General features: G+C 37.7%; 1 protein-coding gene across 1 annotated transcript in view; it reads left to right on the forward strand.

Annotated features, from left to right (window-relative positions):
* The first annotated feature begins 1,745 nt into the window (after positions 1 to 1,745).
* HAPLN1 (hyaluronan and proteoglycan link protein 1) overlaps positions 1,746 to 21,922 on the forward strand; it is a 78,700-nt gene continuing 58,523 nt past the window's right edge. The window contains exon 1 of the mRNA XM_053587090.1: positions 1,746 to 2,159. The gene's annotated coding sequence lies outside the window, so the exon portion shown is untranslated. The remainder of the gene's footprint in view (positions 2,160 to 21,922) is intronic.

Below are 21,922 nucleotides of genomic sequence, written 5' to 3' on the forward strand. Positions count from 1 at the left end.
TACAAAAATTGTGTATTTGTTTCTCTAATTGCTTTATGTTCTTTTAAATACACACCACCCTGAACATTTACAAGAAACAGCATAAAAACTCTTCACAGTTGAAAAGCAGAGATGCATCTTGTTTTTATTGGCAGTAAATGCAGGGGCCTACATAACAGCTATCTCAATAGCCACTAAATTAACGACAGAAAATTGCCTGGTCCGTGTGTGGAGAGACTGGGAAATATGAAAAGAGGTGCCTTGCCCAGGTTTTAGAATTCCAGAAAAGGTGTTGAACTGCGTGTTGAAGGATTCATCCTTCATTATTTCATTTCGAGTATAATTATCTTCGTCTGGTGAGGGGTTGTCTTTGGAATAAAAGAAGGACGTGTCAATTTACCGAAGACCTAAGGGCGAGGGCGAGCCTGAAGGCAAGACCCGTGAAACACATCAGACAGGCGGGAAGAAGCACCCGCCCCACCGCCACCTTCCCCGGCATCTCCTTCCCGCTCGTCTCCGGAGTCCAGGAGGAGGCGGTCACTGCGGCTTCGGCTTTATGTCTAAGACAATAGCGCCGCTCGCAGCCGCTGCGCGACTCAGTGCGCGCCCCACCCGCGCCTCCCCAGATCTCTGGCCCCCGCGTCCGTCCCACCTGCATCCCACCATGTCTCCCCGGCCCCTCCAGCTCCTCTGCCCCCTCCACCCCCCATTCTCCTGCCCCCACCAGGCCTCTGCCCAGGTCCCTCTGCTCCACCATCGCCCCAGCGGCGGCTACAGTCCCGAGGAGCCTGCAGCCCCCTGCACGTCCCGGACGCCTCCCGCGCCCGGCGCCCCGCGCCCCACTGGCCTCCCGCGCCCAGCGCCTAGATGGCCTCCCGCGCCCGGCGCCCTGCGCCTCGCCAGCCCCCTGAGTCGCGCCGCCTCCTGGCCAGGGGCCGCGGGCTTGTTTGCTTGTCCCCGGTCCCCGGGCCAGCTCCGCTCCCTCCTCCCGGCTGCTCCCACAGCCGTTTGCTTCCTGCGGTGTGTTTCTTTTTTCCCCCCTTCCTAGGCTCCATCAAAGGTGGCTCTGTTATTGAAATATGAAGCCATTTCCTCTCCAAAACCCTTGGTTACTCAAGGCGGGAATCAATAGACCTATATACTCTTCCCGGAGTTATAAATAAATGTCTGTTTGTTCAGAAGGCGTTTTCCCGCGTGTCCCAGCATCTTCCCCAGTGGTTATTTTAGGGCCCTGTGTGTGCGGGGTGGGGGCAGCGCGGGCCCGCGCGCCCTGGGCCCATCTGGTTCTAATTCTGGGTATAGATCCATGATCCAACCCCACCCAACCCGACTCCCCTCGCATTCCTCATTCTATAAATAAATCCAGGTTCTTTGAGCTCTGTCATCCAGAGATACAATAGCAGTTGTTTGTTAACGGGGATTAAACCCGGTACCTGTACCGACTCCCATAAACAAGAAAATACGCTTTTGGCCGTTTGGGTGGAAGGACCCCGCGGTTGGGGAAGCTCGCTGTGCTGTTATAATTGTCTATCTGGTATCCTGGTCTACTTTGGGGAGAAGGCGGGAAAGGGAGAACTTCTCCCAGCCTTGGATTTTCCTTTCAAGCTCAGGCTAACAAAACCAAGCGTAAATGAACTGTCCTGGAGAGTTGGCCTCTTCTAACTGCCCTGTGAATCAGTCTACAGACCCTTCCTCCGACCCCTCAGGCAGACCCCGGGTGGTGAGGGTGCGGGAGGTGGGGGGGCTGGTCGCTGCCGGTTTTCCTGAACCCCAGAGCGGGACACTCCGGGATCGGAGCAGAGGGTAAAGTCATCGCAGAGGCTGCTGTTTTACAAGGTCTGGGCACAGACGTGCCCCTCCCGTCCTCCCTGAAGTTTGCATGAAGTGCACGTTAGGCTGTAATTAGGGGATCTGGGAGGAGAACTTTCCTGGTGACGCTTTGCTTTTCTTCTGCTCTTGGTGAGAAAGTGCCTCCTTCCCAGGATCAGGACCTCTGCCATCCAGCGCCACAGAGAGACATTCTATACACACACACACACACACACACACACACACACACACACACACGCTGCCCAGAGACAAACTTAAGGTGAGGAGAAACAGCCATAGCTTCACTTGGTCTCCAGCTTCCAACTTAAGCAGGACTTGAAAGCATCTGAACTTCTGGATTTCAGGACAAGGTAAAACTTCCAGAATTTTTCCCCCCTCTTTCGGCCATACCTGGTGCCTTTAAGATTTCATATGGACATATCTGATGTCTATATTGTCTAACAACTCTTCTTTTTTCATTTTTGTTAGTTTTCATTTGAATTTGACATGACACCTCAACTTTTTTAAAAGGTTCGTATTGTGAGATAAAATATTGTGCTGCAGCAAACAGACTGAGTCTAGAACTGGGGAAAGAATTAACTATAGTATCCTGACTTTTGCTAATGCTACTACAAATCTGGTAGATTCATGGTTTCCAAGTGGTGACTTTTCCATCTGTATTTCAACAAGCATTTTTATGGTACCTGAGATGATAAAAGGATAATATAAGCTGAAGGAAGAGCTGAGAAATGGGTGCGTCCGTCCTGATTTATGACTTTTGTTTTAGTGAATATGTAGGTTTATGGGGAAAAGAAAGTTACTTTAGTCATAGGGAATACCTGTTAGATCAATAATCTTTGAAATATTACCGTTTGGGGTCCAGACTTTTATAGATAATTATGACTTTTAGATTATGGAATTATGATGCATTTCACATACAAAGTGATGTTGATGGATAATTTTAATGCACTGAGAAAATGCAAAGCCACAGCTACAATTACTTTTAAAAGTTACTTAAAGGAATTATTCCTAGGTTGAGACTGTTTACCACCATAAGCAAACCTGAACTCTTTGAGCTTAGAAGAAGTCGCTTTCTTCCATTGAATATGACTGTTGTGTTCAAAATAAGATGGTTTATTAATTTGAAAATAAGTTGTTGTATTTTCATTTATCACTGGAAAAATACACACAGTGGTCAGGACATTTGGGAAGTTTGAGGGTGGAAAGTGTTCCTGTACATGTTCCAGCGTGATGTCATAAAATCAAACATTCTGGCTGGCTTCTTGGAAGCTAACGGTTCTTAAGAAATGAAGCCTGTGAATTGATTTCTAACTGAATGTCATATTTATTCGTTACAAATGTCATTTTTGGTAACCATTTCTATTTGATTATTTCAGTGTCCTAAATTTGCAGTAATTTCATACACATTTCAGTGACTGCAATATTTTACTGCAATCCTAAAGTAGGAATATTGTTCTACCAAAAATATATCATATTAGTTCTCTTTGGAACTTTTAACATGCCTTAATTCTTACATCAGTTCTTGACTCTGATTCCATTTATTTATACAAATGCAAGACATTTTTACTTCCTTTGACATAAAAAATATGCCAAAGAACTATTGGGCATTTAAGCTTTAACCTGTAGTCACTTTTATACAACCTGATCTTAAAATTTAATTGTTTCAGCTAAGAGAATGAGTTTATAGATGTATATATTTTTTGTGTGTGACCTCTTCACTTAATTGGAAACAGGTTAAAAATAGGAGAAATAGATAAGAAGTAACTTTGCTTAAAGCTAATAAATGAGTGAGAGAAAACTAACAATCTCAATAGGCCACTGGTCCTAAGGAGGAATGTACCCAGAGGCTGGTATTCCAAACAGGAGTGTCCTGGTGGGCCTGGAATTTCTGTGGGAAACAAGAAAGGGGGAAACATGATGTTCTTATAAAGTGAGCCATTTATTTTTCAGTAAGGGCCTGTCTCTCAGAGGAATGACTGACACTGTAATTTAGAAGTACTGAAGAGACTTTTCACAGAGAAGAATCAATTCATTATATCCCTAGTGGTTTAACTTCCTTTTTCTTCCTTTGGGAACAAGTAATGCATCCAGGATAAATACTGTACCTTCGGAGAACGTAGAAAGATACTTTATGAGTAGACAGTCTACCAAACAATCCTGCCTTTTAGCATCTCGGGTGTGGAATGTTGGTGTTTTCAGAGCAGTTAAAGAATTCTTTCAAATCTTAAGGTAGCCCTGCACTTCATTGCCGTAGAGATGAACAAAAGTTATATTCACAAAATTACTTTTTTTCTTTTTCTTTTTTTCTTTTGGCCTCATGCATATTTTATTTTCCAGATTTCATTTTTAAGATAATAACATTCAGCCAATTAAAATTCCAGCAAAATGCAAGGCAAATTTGAAAATAACTTTTATATAATAGTCTCCTGTTGCTGAAATTAATTATCTGACATCCTGTAGCCATTATTAGTAACCTTAGCACTTAGTCTATGTCATTTAAATGTACTTAGCCTGTCATGTAAAGGTAACAAAATGCTGTTGGGGGAAGTAGGGAGGGGTAGAGACCTGAATATACTTAGAATTTAATCAACAGTGTTTAAGGAGGATTAGAGGAAACAGCTGGTTAAACAATTATTAGGAGCAGAGAGGACGAGATGGTATAAATTAATAATGCATCTCTTTATTATTATACTATGAATGGGAGGGTCTGTGGCGGCTAAATGTGTAAAGCACGGTCCCTGGGTGCCACCTAGTGGAGATATCAAAGAAGGCTTTCTCGCCAGACATTCTGAAACTTTGATTTGGATGGTGTTTTTTAAAACACTAGAAGCCCGCCCTTGGGTTAGGTGCTCAGAATAGAAAATAAAGTTTATTGTTCCTGAGTTTAGTTGAGTAAACAATAGCTTAAAAGGTAAGCGCACAAACACTAGCACATTTCATTACATATTCATATTTAAATTTTATTAAATGGAAAAAGATAGTAATAAAAATTGCTTTGGGGGTAGTGAGGCAAACTTTATAAGATATTGTTTTCAAACACGAATAATTAACTTGTAAAACTACTTCATCTATAGCTATAACCGTTCTCTGTATGGAGTTTTGAGGCAAGAATGTTCCTTCTTTTAAATGACATAATAGGAAAAAATCCTACACAAGAACAAATGCATGGAAACCACCTTCTGAAAGAAGCATCAGGTTATCACAGAAGATTAACCCACTGATATTGCACTGAGAGTTTTAAAAAACTTTTCTCGAGGAGACACATGAATTATTGCTTCAATTGGCTCTATGCAAGGCATGTGACTTAATGGCAACCATGTTCAGCACATCAGCATTAATCAAAACAAATGGTGAAATTCAGAGAGGAAGGTGAAATGCCTCAGTTGAAAAAAAATGATGAATCTGTTACTTGCTGAAATCTAGAGGTGTAATCCAGAAATCAAGTTCAATCTACTATCATGGAATGGGAGTTTCCTGTTCAGAAGACTTTGGTCTTTTGTATGGCAGTAAACCTACACAGTGAAAGGGGAGCTGCTTATTCAGTCCTTTCTCATTAATGCCACAAAATTATAGCCTGTATTGATCAGAGGAGATGGCTGGAATCAACACCATCAATCATGCAAAATAGAGCTGATTATGTTAATCCTTAGATTAAGGATTTCCTTAAGATTTCCAATAGATCGTTATTTATGGGGCGAGGTGGGGGGGGACACATTATGTTGATAATTTCATCTGATCGTTCTTGTGGTTTACATTAAATCACAAACTCATTCTAGTGAGAGCACTAGTTAGAAACTACCTAAAATCAAAGCCCCCAAAGTAGAAGCTTGATCTTGAACTGGAAAACTGTGTTACAGGAAGTCTTACTGATTTCAGATGATGTAATGACAGCAGACAGGAACGAAACTCTACAGGAGAGAACCAGCCTCGCTCTCTGAAATGCTCTGATGCTGCTAGAGTCTTGCTTACATTGTAGCCCCACATCCTGGCTTGTCCCACTGATGAAGACCAGGAAGAGGGGGTTATGGGCGTTAGGTATTAGGCACTCTTAGCTATCTTTTTCAGAGAAAGGCAGAGTTTGGTTCATTTTTTGTTATTTGTTTCCGGAGTTTGTTTTAAACATCAAATGTTGCTGGACTATTTTGAGACTCTATTCATTGTTTTGTAGTTACCAGGAGTAATAGCTGAGATGAGGGTATTGCTAGAAGGCCAGGGAGCTATAAACAAAACAAAACACAAATCCAGAGTAAAAATAATGTAAAGTTCAAGGGCCAGTACTCCAGTCTGGTCAAGACAACAGAAGTTTCCCCTTCTGTCCAGCCTAATATGCCAAAGAGAATACAATGATTCTTGATTGGTTATTAATCTCCAATTACTGTCAGATCCAGTTATGTTAAATAATATTCAAATTATTTTTATAATAGATCTGAATTTTTCTAAAGTTTTGGCAAAATTTTAAGAATAACATTGTGGTGTAGTCTTTATCCATACTCTATATTTTTTCAGTTGTACTCTGTTATTTTGAATTTGGGGGGATCACCTTATTTGATATTGTTTCTTTGTTCATTTGAAAAAAAGTATTGATCACTGCCAAGCAACGTGTGCTAGACCCCTCACTTTATACTGTGAACATCTCGAGGTACACTTCGAGTAATAGAAATAAGCAAAAAATTCTGGCTTAAATTATAAGAATTTTGAGCATGCATTTTACAAATGACTTTTTTCTTGTTTGCCATCGCCTGACTGAATAGACAGGAGCTTTGTTTTTTGCTCGGCCTGGTAAGGCGACTTTGCCACTCCAGAGCCCCAGGAGAGGTAGGGTTCCATTAGTACATCTGCTTAGATGGATAAGAAAAGCGAAAATGCATTTGCACACAGCTGTCCACCAGCTTGCAACTAAAATTCTAATTGAGCAAGAATGATTTAGTGCTTACCGTTTGCACCAGCCAGGCACTATGCTAGGTGCTGCATAGTAATTGGCTCAAGGAGTTCACAAGCTAGTGGAGGAGACAGATGAACGCACATCATGAATCCCTAGCAAAATTTGTCATGGAGGTGGAATTTGTCTTCCTAACCTCCTGGTCTCCTACCTTTGCACGAATCTAAACTTTCCAGCTTCTCTAGTTCATAAACTGAGACTCCTGCTCTCCGCCTAGAAGATCCGATCCTTCTCTGGTTTATTGATGTCTTGACTACACTTAATTGGAAAGAAGTTCACTCATGTATTACACTTAAGTGTGAATGAATTTCACTCATGCATCTATATTCCAATCCTTTTATCTCTTTAAAGTAACTTTTTTGTTTTTTGTAAAAAAAAAATTTAAAACATCTAGGGGGCCTTCCCATCCTTCCACCAAAGGGTATAATTAAGCCTGATTAGATCCTCTGAGCCTTCAATTTCTCAGTTACCCCCACTGCACGTGTGAACACGGAGGGATTTCCCTTAAGGTGTGTTTCCAGAACCTTGAAGTTCCATGGATATTGTCAACTACTGGCAGCTTTTAACTAAACCTGATCAGCCTGTCCTTCCAGGTCCCCAGCTTTAGCCAGAAGATCTCCACTCTCCTTGCCCCTGGGGACATCTGAAGCCCATCTTATATTGGAACATTCCTGCTCACTTTGCCGTGACCCTACATCCTCTCAGCCCATTATTACACTGTTTCAGTTGTGGAGTCTGGACAGATAAAGCATACCCAGCTTCTTATGTCACCCAAATATCCAGATCAAATGAGTGGAAGCAGTGAGAATCCGCCTATTTGGTCTAAGAACTCCCCCAAGTCATGCAGCTGAAAGAAGACAAGGACGTGCCCAGGGAAGCCCAGAAATGAGCCATGGTGTTGGACATGGAGGTCAAAGCTAGTGTGTTTTAAATGTGTGTACTCAGGTACTTAAGTGCAGGACAGTTCGTTTCAGAGAATTTTCATCATTGAGGCTGATCGTAGATTCTGGAAAACTGAATTTAAAAAAAGAAAATAAAGCTTGGTTTATAAAAGTCACATTAGTCAGAGATATTTGTTTCAATTCCTTCTTACTTTATGTTTAACATACAGCACAATGAAAGTCATATTTTATTCAGTGTTTCAATTCATTTATACAAGTAGGGGAAAAATTATACTTCATTGGATTGTGTCACTACTAGTTTAGTCATTTTGTAATATACTGTCATGGTCTTAGAACATAAAGATATGCTCACCACTTATTAAACTTCCAGGACTGATGACCCTGATGCAGAGAGTTAGTTTCCTTTCTGATCTTTTCTGCATCCTAGAGAAGAGGGGTCATTAGTGGACATTATTCACTAGGTGGGGGATGTGACTGCCTGACATTCAGTAGGTGCTCTACAAATGCTTATGATTTGTTGCTGTCAGTGCTCAGTGCAGGGTTGAATATGGGGCTTCAGGAGTCTCCAGGTCTTCTATCCAAGTGCCTGGATTTCAGGTGACTGAACACCTTGCAATCCCAGGCCACCTCCTGGATGGGTCTTGTTTCCTTATCAGTCTTCTTCCTATCCATCTGCATTGTTATATTTACAAACTCCTATGATATTTGTGTTATGATAAATGTTAAGAGTATAAAAATTAATAATGTAACTAAAGCTAATTATTAAATTTGATAAATCTCTAGATTTAAAGAAAGCCAATAGTAGAGGCAAGAAACCAATTTAGAGGCCATTGAAATAGTGTTGGTGCATTGACTGGATGTGGCATAAAAGTCTAGGATAGTGTGGGTTATTTCCAGGGTGGGTGATTATAGGAAGAGGATACCAGTTGACTAAGATTCAGAATATAAGAAGAATAAAAGTTTCTGGGAGAAATGAGGAGATAATTTAAGAAGTGCCTAGGGGGCACCTGAGAACCCATAGAAAGTTAGTGTATTTTATCTTAAGCATAAAGGAGGGAGAAGTCAGGGCTAGAAATAGAGATTTTGAAGTCTCTGGCATTTATATAATAGTTCCAAATCATCCAGAAATGAGGAAGAGCTCATCTCAGGGAAAATGAAAGGGCAAAACAGTTGACCAAGAACTGAAACCCAGGGAAAAATTGGTAAGAATGAATTTTTCCATTATTGACGTGACTTTGACTTTTGATTTATCAACTATAGATGGCCACTGAGTGGTGCAAAAGCAATGGTTTATCCACCCTTATATCTCATCATGGTAGTTGTTCCATTGCCTATAGAAGGTGCCAGATGTGTTTCCTGAATTAAATGAAATTAAAATGGTATTTCCGAGCCTTGATACTCTAAAAGACAGATTTTCATAATGACAACCCTGAGTAAGACCCCAAAATGTCTGAATTGTAGTTGTTTATTCAATTTTGTTGAATACTAAGCTGACTTTAAATATATGTTGTTGCATTTTGTTGTTTACAAATCAGTAATCAATGTGTGGTATAGCTGTAGATGGTAATTCACCAGAGTACTTGATTAACCATAGCCCATGTTGTTTAGCTTAACATATAAATGAGTTCGCCACAGAATGCAGACTAATTCAAGTCCAGTTATAATTCTTTTCCTAGTTTCATGATTCTGAAGACTTCTAAATCTTAGGTCAGGTTTGGAGTCCATAATCCTGGATTGCTCTAGTTTTCTCAGCAACTTATTTTTTTTTTTTTTGGTGGGGGGTATTTCCCCCTTCACACCCCAATAGGATTGCTAGATAAAATACCATAAATAATAAATAACTTTTAATATATGTATGTCCCAAGAATGCATAGGGCATACATATACAATTATTCTTGTTCATTTAAACTTTAAATCCAGATATTCTGTATTTTTTATTGGCTAAATATGGCAACACTACACCAGAGGTGAAGTTACTAAAGCTATAATATACCAAACAGAGATTTCTTTGTGAAATTTTATAACACTCTACTTCAAAAGGCCAATGAACTAAGTTACAGATTTTATTTTCATTGGTAAAATAAATATGTTAAAAAGATAATCTAAATAAAATTGTCCGGCTGGGTACAGGGGCTCATCCCTGTTATCCTAGCACTCTGGGAGGCTGAGAAGGGAAGATTGCTTGAGCTCAGGAGATTGAGACCAGCCTGAGCAAGACTGAGACCTTGTCCCTTCCAAAAATAGAAAAAATTAGCTGGGGATTGTGGTGGACATGTGTAGTCCCAGTTAGTTATTTGGGAGGCTGAGGCAAGAGGATCACCTGAACCCATGAGTCTGAGGTAGCTGTAACCTAGACTGAGGGGATGGCACTCTAGCTTGGGTAACTGGGTGAGACTCTGTATGAATACACACATACATACTTACAATTGTCTATCTATAAATCAAGATGCAAACTTATATAGCATTTATAACTATGATGTTATATACCTTATATATTAAAAACTATTTTAAGAATGTCATAAATGTATATTAGTGATCTTTTTTATCTAAAATATTTTAAAATTATGTTCATATTAGACAATAAACTTTTTACATTTTCCATTTTCAAGTCAACAATGATGATAAAAGAAAAATAATTATTTTCAATAGAGGACCATACTTCAGAAAAACTATGTAACATACAACAGGTGCAAATTTTACCTGTGAAATATCTGGAAAGGATCTTTTCCTTTGTTAATTATGTTATTATATAATTGTGGTTGTGCTGCCACCTTGTGACACTAGGTGATATTACCCAACATAACTTAATCCATTAATGTGTTCAAATTGACAATTTGGCCAATGTTAAAACTATTCTTCTAATGTTAATATTTTTCATTTTACCCCCCAAATGCCACATACTTAAATATCAAGAAGGTCCTTTCAAATATGTAATTCAAATAAATTCTGGTTTTGTTTTCCAATTGTATCATTCTTGAGATGATCACTAAATTATGTCATTTAGAACTGTATGAATCTATGTTTTATGGCTAAACTTGGTTGCATATACATGTGTGTTCAGATTACTTAATTTTTCAACCTGAATTTCCCATAAACTTAGTGAATGTAACATTTCCAAAATTGAAATCATTTTTATCCTTCAACCAATCCTGATTCATGTCATCTTTCTCTCCATAAAGTTCCCGTGCAATTTAAATTAGTTTGCTATTTTATACAGTTTGTTATACATTACAAAATACCAAACAAAGATTTCTTTGTGAAATTTCAAAATAGTATTTAAATAGAAAACAGTAAACTAATTTAAATTGTTGCACAGAAACTTTATGGACACCCTGCATCTATATAAAGAAGGATGGTGCCTTACCGTTAGGACAGCCAAAAGCGTACACACTAAGAATGTCCCAAGCAAATTAATCACTTACGTGTAAGTTAAAAAATCATCATAATCCTGATGAACTCCAAACTAGTTCTCAAATTCAGGGAATGGACTTGAATGTCCATCTCAGATTTCCTACATTCCTTCTACCCGTTCATTCCCTTTCATCTCCACTTCCTTCTTTGGCATCCATCTTGCTCACCAACATTCTCAATGGCTTTCCCCTATTGTGTGAAAAGGACCCACCAGACAATATCCTTTCTCCTGATGAATCTCACTGCCTGCTTCCTCCCCACTGGCTCTAATCTTCTGGGAGCTACTTGAAAAATTTCATGTCACCCTGAAGAATGGGACACGTGTATAACTTTATGGTGTTTGATGTCTGCTAAATCTTTCATGCTATGTGGCAGTTCCATAATTCTGAAAAGTCCATCAGATGTCCCTGCCTCCCTAATTCACTCAGAAATTGGAAGTTACTTGTAAGAAACCCTCTCACTGTCCTGCCACTGAAACTAGCCACTGGACTGTACCCCCACAGAGCCTGTCTTTTTTTCCTTTCTGTTATAACAGTAATTTTTTTACTTTATTTGTTTTTATTTTTTTATTTTTACATGTGTTTATTTGCATGTGTTTACATACATGTGTTTATTAGGTTTTCATTTTTTGCCTTCACAAAATTAAAGAGGCTTAAAATTTGATAATAATAACAATGTTTAAGATAAGGACTAGGAACAAAAACCTCATAAAGAATGAACTAACAAATACATTCAGAAAAGAAATCAGAGAATTGCTGCATTGAAATATTAAGCAATAATAATAATAATAAAGCAAAGAAAGTAACATTCACATTGTCAAATAAGAGTATGTCTATTAAAAAAAAGAGTATGTCTATTATAGTATGCTTTGACTATGAGATTCAGTATGGAGTCATCAGTTTACTTCTTTTTTATTATTTTTTTAAGTCTCAAAAAATAGACAACTAATATTTATAAATAAAGGCAAAAGATAATTTCAAAAAACAGATCATGCCCTATAGACAATAGAAAAAGAATAAATACTTCAAAATCATTCTACTTGATCTGGGTACACCTGATATTAAAATTGAAGAGAATATATTATTATAAAGGGGAAATTACAAACATATTTCACTTATAAATGAGGATGCAATATCCCAAACAACATATTTACAAGTTGAATTAAAAATTAATGTTTAAGTAATGTACTTTAGTCAAAATTAAATCCAATTTATGTGAGAATTAGTCACTATTTTCTTTTCTTGTCTTTTTTTTTCTTCTTTTCCTTTCCCTCACCCACTCCCTCCTTCTGTGTCTGCTCTTTCCTTCCCCCATGTCCCACGGTGTCATTAATTGTCATTAATTGTCCTCATATCAAAATTGAATACATAGGATTCATACTTCTCCATTCCTGTGATGCTTCACTAAGAATAAAGTGTTCCACCTCCATCCAGGTTAGTACAAATGCTGCAAAATCTCCATTTTTTATGGCTGAATAATATTCCATGGTATGCATATATCACAGTTTACCAATCCATTCCTGGGTTGAAGGGCATTTAGGTTGTTTCCACATTTTAGCAATTGTAAATTGGGCTGCGATAAACAGCCTAGGACATAGGGATGGCATTGAATCTGTAAATTGCTCTGGGAAGTATAGACATTTTAACAATGTTGATTCTTCCCAGCCATGAGCATGGAATGTTCTTCCATTTGTTAATGTCCTCTGCTATTTCCTTTCTTAGGGTTTCATAGAGGTCCTTCACCTCTTTTGTTAGGTACATTTCTAAGTATTTCATTTTCCTTGGGGCTATGGTGAAGGGAGTTGAGTCCTTAATTAACCTCTCATCTTTGCTGTTGTTGATGTATAGAAAGGCAACTGACTTGTGGACATTGATTTTATATCCTGAGACATTACTGTATTTTTTGATGACTTCCAAGAGTCTTGTGGTTGAGTCTTTAGGGTTCTCTAAGTATAAGATCATATCATCAGCAAAAAGGGAGAGTTTGACCTCCTCTGCTCCCATTTGGATACCCTTTATTTCCTTGTCTTGTCTAATTGTATTGGCTAGAACTTCCAGCACTACGTTGAATAGTAATGGTGACAGTGGACAACCTTGTCTGGTTCCAGTCCTGAGAGGAAAAGCTTTCAGTTTTACTCCATTCAGTAAAATATTAGCTGTGGGTTTGTCATAGATAGCTTCGATCAGTTTCAGAAATGTGCCACCTATGCCTATACTCTTTAGTGTTCTAATTAGAAAAGGATGCTGGTTTTTATTGAATGCTTTTTCTGCATCTATTGAGAGGATCATATAGTCTTTGGTTTTGCTACTGTTGATATGAAGAATAACATTCATAGACTTGAGTATATTAAAGCAGCCTTGCATCCCTGGGATGAAAACTACTTGATCATGATGTATGACTTGTACAATAATTTTTAAAAAAATTTTTTTTATCTCTAAGATTTTAAGGCAAACATTGCCACCTGAACACTGAATTCTGTTTTCTCCTTTCTTCTTGGGGAATTCTGTATTTAGTAGGTCTTATCTCTTGTAGCTTCAACTGTCCTCACTGTGGTTATTTCTTCCTATTGGCATTTATTCATGGTCAGATCTTTTTTGTCTTAAAAATGCAAACTTTCCCTGATCTCACGTACATTCTATCACTCTTTCTCCTTCCCATCAGGGCCATAGTTTATGAACTATCTGTGTTCACTCTCTGCCCCTTCACGCCATCCATGTCTCCACTCATTATATGTTTTCTCTCTCCTTGAAATGCTCCTCAACAGGTTCACCAATGACTCATTTTCAGTGGTTTGGGGTTTTTTTGTTTTTTGGGGTTTTTTTAGTGCCATTTACTACAGGTGGCCATATTCCCTACACAACAATCTCTAGCCTTGACTTTGCTTTTGTGTTCTTTTTGCTTTGTTTTGGCAACAAAGTCTTGCTCTGTTGCCGAGGCTAGGGTGCAGTGGCATCATCATAGCTTACTGTAACCTCAAACTCCCAGGCTCAAGTGATTTTCCTGCTTCAGCTTCTTTAGTAGCTGGGACTACAGGCATGTACCACCATTCCTGGATAATTTTTTCTATTTTTTGTAGAGAGAGTCCCACTCTTGCTCAGGCTAGTCTCGAACTCATGATCTCAAGAGACACACTCTCCTCAATCTCCCAGAGTGGTAGGATTATAGGCATGAGTCACCACACCCCGGCCTAGCCTTGGCTTTGTGACATCACCCTTTCTTACATTTCCAGACTTTTGTGCTCACTTCATCTCAGTCTCTTCTGCCTAAGACACTGCCCTCATTCTTGCTGTCTTCCCTGTGCTATTCCAGCCCCGCCTGTGCCTCACACTGCTCTCAACCATGTCCTCACGGCTCCCTGATCTTCTCCTGACTATCTAACCCACCTCCACGAGTAGGTATCACAAACACCTCAAATTCCACAAGTCCATGATGAATTTTTTCTTTCTCCTGACATCGAATCTCCCCTAGTTTTATCTAGTTTAGTAAATGACACCATTTTCTCTCCTCTTCCTGTTCCAAAAACAGAAACATTGGATTCATCCTATGAATTCTGCCCCATAAATTTCTCTTGAACATATACACCTTTCCCCATTTCCATTAACATAAATCCTACTTGTCACCATCCTTTCTTGTGTGAATTCCTGTAAACTTTACCTATTGGGCTCTTATCTTCAATCTGATTCCTTCCTAATGTTCCCTCACATTGAAGCTAAAGTGATTTTTCTACTGTAGAAATATGAAAAACTTCCCCTGCTTAAAACTCTCCCATGTTGTTCCATTGCTATAAAAATTGGGTTCAAATTATTTAATATGATATGCCAGGTTCTCAGTGACCTGGCTGTAATTTACCTTTCCAGCCTCATCTAAAATCACCCAGTTGACAAGATTTAATGACCAAAAAGTAAAGTTAATAAAACAGAGAATAGAAATAGATCTGTAAGAGATCTAAATATTAGTTATCAGACATAGACCTTACTTGATTAATAAGAAAGAAATTAAATATAGAAAGAGCTTTATCAAAGCTTCTCTTAAGAAGCCTGAAGCCTAAAGTGAAGAGTTTAAGAAATTAGACATTGAAAGAGCTTTATCAAACAAGTGGAAACTGCAAAACAATTATTCAAATGGGAATTCTAAAACTGAAAAAAATGAAATGACTAAAATTAAAATCTCAATAGATGAGTTCAGAAAAGTTTAGACACATTGAGGAAATGATTAGTAAATGGTTAAATAGGTCTTTAAAAAATAAGCAGACTTAAATCTGAGAGATAATCAAAGTTCCTGGAGAGGAAGGGGTAAAAGACACATGGGATATAGATTTGGCATATCATACCATCTAACCCCAGCGAGAATGGCCCACATCACAAAATCTCAAACTGCAGGTGCTGGTGTGGATGTGGAGAGAAAGGAACACTTTTACACTCCTGGTGGGACTACAAATTAACCTTTTTGGAAGAAGTTTGGAGAACCCTCAAAGAACTCAAGCTAGACCTCCCATTTGATCCCGCAATCCCATTACTGGGCGTTTACCCAGAAGGAAAAAAATCCTTTTATGATAAGGATACTTGCACTAGACAGTTATTCACAGCTCAATTTACAATTGCCAAAATGTGGAAACAGCCTAAATGCCCACCGACCCAAGAATGGATTAACAAGCTGTGGTATATGTATACCATGGAATACTATTCAACCATTTAAAAGATGGAGACCTTACATCCTTTGTATTAACCTGGATGGAAATGGAACACATTATTCTTAGTAAAGCATCACAAGAATGGAGAAGCATGAACCCTATGTACTCAATTTTGATAAGAGGACAATTAATAACCTAGTGCATGGTGGGGGAGAGGGGAAGAGAGAGCAGAGAGACAGAGAGAAGGAGGGGGGGGTCTCCGTGTGTGATACACCTCTTGGGGGCAAGACACGATTGTAAGAGGGACTTTACCTAACAAATGCAATCAGTATAACCTGGTTTCTTGTACCCTCAATGAATCCCCAACAATAAAAAACAAATAATTTTTTTTTAAAAAGTAGATTTGGCATCTCAGAAGATGAGATGAAAACAAAGAGAGCATATAAAGGCTTCTGGAAACAAAAGACTTCAGGCAGACCAACAAGTAACAAAATTAGCTAGTTGGAAAATTTGCTCTTCTTTCCACCTCTGCAAATGCCAAAAATCAGTGGATGGGCTTGACTGCGCTCTGGGTAGGTAGCTCTTACCTCCTGGGCCTTCTTTCTCTGAGAGAGCGAAATTGTCAAGCCAAGGGGAACACCAGTTTGCCTCACTCCCTGGAGGTGCTGGACTGAGGGAAATTGTGATGGTGACTTACTTCCTGCAATCTGTTTTCAGATGCTGTACAGGTCTTCTTGCTATCTAGATAAACTTCTAGAAGCAGTTTGAGATGTTCATATCCATCTTAATCACCACGGAAAGTAATTTTAAATTACAAAGAGGAAATAAACGCAATGATTGACAAGTTGATAACGTGTACAGGGTATTTGACGATGTTACACCTCTCTGTTTAAGTCACTGAAATAATGCAGGTTTGGTAACCTGATAAATGCCTGTTTATCATGAAGATTCCAATAAATAAAACCTCTCAGAATGTCTGGCTCTTCCTCCCAAACATTCCTGCCGCTCTTCCTCTTATAGTTCCGCGCTCGTGCACTCCTCTGGGGCAGGAGTCCTTCACTAGTCTATCATTAATACAAGACTTCCTCCCTTGCCTCGTACCCCAGCTGGAATTCATTACACCTGTCTTGGTTCTGTCTTAACATGGGCTTTGTACCGCTATTGCTTCCTACACTCTGCTGTGGGTTATTCTAATCAATTGTGGAACTGGTTTTCAAGTGTCCTTGTGAGTAGTTTGTTTTATACGTCATTATACTCTTCAAAATTCTGAGCAGAAAGGTTAAATTTGGAATCCTAGATTTCAAAAGACCTAGTCTGTTCCAACCTCCCACCATTTACAAGAATGCCCGTGTAATACGACGGACAGATGTTTGTTGTTCTAGTTCGACAGCTGCAGTGGCAACAAGCACCATGTATTTACAGCGCGATTCTTGCACTTGCAGATGACTTATCAGCAAGTTTCTCCCGACAACGTGCAAAATCAGCTTCCTCAACTTCCATGCGCTTAGTTCAGTTCTGCCTCATGAAGCTACATGGAATAAGTTTAATACCGTTTCCACACTCGAGCCATTTATTTCTAAATGAAAACTGTTATTTTTTTCTGTAAAATTATGTTATTCCAAACTCTGCAGATGGTTTTATTTCTTATAGCTTCCAAACCACATTACGACTCTCCAATATTAGCTTAAAGCCCACATATGGGCTTTGAGCCTTGAAACACTAAGACTGTAAAATAATTTTTTTAAATTCTCATTTATATTAACATCAATTGAAAGCAAACTTCTTGATTAATAGGGGTGACAGAATTAGAGAAATGAATAAGATAATGTCCTTGTCACTGCAAAGGTCTCCCTTTATTAAACAAATAGCTAGTGCAGCAGAGAAATGGAAAATAAATGTCAATGCAAAGTTGAAACCCTTACTTTGAACATAGAAGGCATAGATCATCTGCACTCTTGTATTGTGTCTTTATTTTATTATGTATGGTTGCTATTTCAAATTAATCTTCAGAGAGCAGAATGAGAAGAGTGTTATACCATCATTCAAAGTATCTGCATTCTTACAGTGATAGGTCACAGCAGAATTGAAACTGCTTGGTCTGATAGTTATTATGAATAGTAGTACATTCACTGGCCAAATGTAAAACAAAATGGCTTGGAGATCTAAACGTTAAAGGAAAATGCCAATTTACTATAATTGGTATAAAGCAAAGTGTGATCTTAATTTATAATACTATGTATTCTTGGCAAATATACCTTCTTACCCTCTCCCCATCTCTCCTGGCCTGCACCAGATGATACTATCCGTGCTGAGGATGAGAGATGACAGTGAGTGACTCCTGCATAGTAATAGTATAAATTATGAATGATGTTAGATGTTACTGTGGACTAGTAACTGTCACTGAAAACTGATGGCTGGGAAGGGAATCTTTCAGAGATGAGACATGGGCAACAATAGGAATGCCCTGCTTTCCACCTTTTAAAAAAATGATGGTTTCTATGAGTGCAGTAGTAGATAAGTATAGTTTTAAATAAAACATTTGTTTCAATTTACCAGAAGGAGGAGTTTTCATACCCTGCTCATAATGTTAAAGTAGAAGTGTCGTTTGCTTCTTGCTCCTATTATAATAATCAATATTGGAATTGATGGTTAATTAAGCCTATTATTAGAAACTATGGAACAGGATAAATTTAATATTAAATACAGGATGACCATAAAGTGCTTGTGCAATATACTATGTTAAACGATTATAAATTTCATGAGAACTTTAGGTACACCCATTATATCAGAAATCTGTTACTTCTTGTTTATACATTTCTTTTATGTAACAGAATGTTCCAATGAATCGCAAATCTGAACTTTGCTTGGAAGATGAATAATACTGGAAACATAAGTTTGAATGGATGGTAAAAAGATTTTCCAACATCTGTGCTCAGGTACAGAATTGGAAAAAATATCTAAGCACACATAAAATGTCTTACAGTGTATTTACTGTGAAGTTTAGATATTAATGTAATTACATCTGTGCTCTGGGTAATATTTATAAGCTTTAATTAAAGATGTCTCAGACTCAGAGCAACTCTCTACCTAGCCAATAATATTACTGTTGGAAGTAAAACAAAGGCACCCTGGGGCCTGATAATTTGCTACCTGAACTATACATTTGTTCCTTAAGGATACTCAGAGAGGTGTAATTTATAGTGAGCAATCCCGTTTAAGTTCCTCTAATAAAGTAGTCAGTATACAACTTTAACAAAAATTTTAGATTTATTTTTAAAAAATCTCCTTCAATCTCCAATTGATAGTAAACTACATTACATTTAATGTTTTATAGTTTCAAAAACTTTTTATTTTATATGCACTATGAATGACACAGTTAGTTTTAACTGACTTAGCACTTTTTTCCATCTTTGGTCAATCATTTGCACACGATAATAAATTTGATTTCTTTAAATACCTCAATTAGCAATTGATGGTAAACTACATTACATTTAATGTTTTATAGTTTCAAAACCTTTTCATTTTGTATGCACTTTGAATAACACAGTTACTTTTAACTGACTTGGATAACACAGTTACTTTTAACTAACATATTTTTTTCATCCATGGTCAATGATTTATGCACAATAATAAACTTGATTTTTTCATACCTAATATACTACATAAGATTGAAAACTTATTTTAAAAGTTTCTTAGGGGCCGGGTGTGGTGGCTCACACCTGTAATCTTAGCACTCTGGGAGGCGGAGGCGGGTGGAATGCCTGAGCTCACAAGTTTGAGACCAGCCTCACCAAGAGTGAGACCTCATCTCTAAAACAGCCGGGTGTTGCAGCAGACACCTGTAGTCTCAGCTACTCAGGAAGCTGAGGCAAGAGAATCCCTTAGGCCCAAGAGTTTGAGGTTGCTGTGAGCTGTGACACCATAGACTCTACCAAGGATGACAAAATGAGACTCCATCTAAAAAAAAAAAAAAAAAGTTTTTTAAAATTTAAAATACATATTCTAATAGTATTATATTTCTAAGACTATTATATTATATCCTAATGATATAATTATAAGATTATTATATTTCCTCTTAATCAAAAGATGCTTCTCTTTAAATAGAAGTGAATAGCATATGGCACTTGTTAGAGACTTTGGGAGAAACCTTTTATATTCATGCTGAGGAAGTTCAAATTTATTTCAATTATTTTACATTTTGAACTATGGAGTCGGATAGACTTGAATTTAAATTCTAATGAAGATTTTTACTGTGTATCAGTTCTGTGCCTTCTGCAAATTACTTAAATCCTGAGTTTCATTCTACTTTAGAGAACGGAAGTATTGATAATATTTACCTTATAGTGTTTGTAGTTCTGAGACTCTACCAGGATTTCTACAAATAAGGCACCAGGGATAGTAATGAAAAGTTAGTAGCTATTTATACTAATGTTTTCATAAACTACTACCAGTGGTAACTGCAACTGAATATTTATATAATAATAATGGCACAAGAAATCATTGAGAAAATTACTGATAGATTTAGTTATATAAATGTTCACAAATTCTATCCCTGAAAAAACACTATAAATTAAAAGGAAAATTTTTTCAACATATGCTGCAAAGTAGTGTCCTGAATATACAAAATGTTCTTTAAAATCAACAGCATATTTTTTACAAGAAGGGAAAGCATATTATTTTCAATAAATGATACTGCAACAATTAGCCACATACGTAAAATGAAGTTGGAGCCTACCTCATACCAAACATGAAAATTATTATTGATTAGTATTATTATTTTGAGACAGAGTCTCACTATATTGCCCTTGGTAGAGTGCTCTGGCATCATAGCTCACAGCAACCCCAAACTCTTATACTCCCAAGTAGCTGGGACTACGGGGGCCTGCCACAATGCTCGGCTATTTTTTTGTTGCAGTTGTCATTGTTGTTTAGTTGACCCAGGTTGGGTTCAAACTTGCCAGCCTTGCTGTATGTGACTGGCGCTGTAACCACTGTGCTCAGGTGCCACGCCCCAAGCACAAAAATTCATTCAAAGTAGATCAAGACCTACGTATAAGAGCTAAAACTATAAAACTCTTAAACAACAACATTGGTGTAAATATTCATCACACTGGCTTAGGCAATGGTTTTCTAGATATGATACCCAAAGCCAAGCAACCAAATAAAAATTAATGAATTACACTTTATCGCTACTTCAAAGAACAGTATCAAGAAAACAAAAGGACATCCCACAGATTGGAAGAACATAACTGGCAAATCATTTAGTAATAAGGGTCTGGTATCCAGAATATACAAAGAACTCTCACAACTCAACAATTAAAAGCAAAAACCCAATTTAAAAATGGGCAAAAAAATTTAATGGACATTTCCCCCAAAAAGATATTCGAATGGCCAACAAACACATCAAAAGATGCTTAATGTCATTAGCCATTAAGTTAATACAATCAAACCCAAGATGATATAGCCACTAGTATGGCTGTAATGAAAAAGGCAAACAATAGCCAGTGCTAGAGAGGGTATGGACAAATCAGAACTCTCACGCCTGGCTTCATGGGTGTAAAACAGAGCCATGTTTTAGAAAACAGTTTGGCAGTTTTTCAAAAAGTGCAACATACACTTACCATACAATCCAGCAATTCCATTATTAGGTACATTCTAAAAAAGTATGTTCAGACAAATACTTGTACATAATGTTCATAGCAGAATTTTTCATTAGAGCTAAAAAGTGAAAATAACCCAATTTTCCATGAAATGATAAGCAGGTAAACAAAATGTCATGCATATATATATACCCAGAAGGATACAATGGGAGGTAAGTGGATACAATTTAATATAACTATTGATATAGTCTGAATCTACTATCTTGCCAATTTTTTTGTTTGCCTCTTCTCTTTTCCATTCCCTTCCCTCTCCCACTTTTTTATTTATGGACTTTTGGAATAATTTGTGTATTTTAAAAATTCCATTCTGTGTCCTTTGTTGACTTATTAGCTATGAGTCTTTTTATATAATTTTACTTAGAGTTATACTTTAGTTTACTTTAGAGTTTATAGTATTCACTTTAGCTTATCACCATCTACTTTTACATGACATTGCCCTACAGCAATTCTTACCATTATTGTGACTTCACTCTCATTGGTTTCAGTTATCCCAGGTCAGCCATGGTGCAAAAATTAGTGACATTGTACAATAAAATATTTTGGGAGAGGGAACTTCATTCATGTAACTTTT

Source organism: Nycticebus coucang, chromosome 1 (genome assembly GCF_027406575.1).
Source record: "Nycticebus coucang isolate mNycCou1 chromosome 1, mNycCou1.pri, whole genome shotgun sequence".
Lineage (NCBI taxonomy): Eukaryota > Metazoa > Chordata > Mammalia > Primates > Lorisidae > Nycticebus > Nycticebus coucang.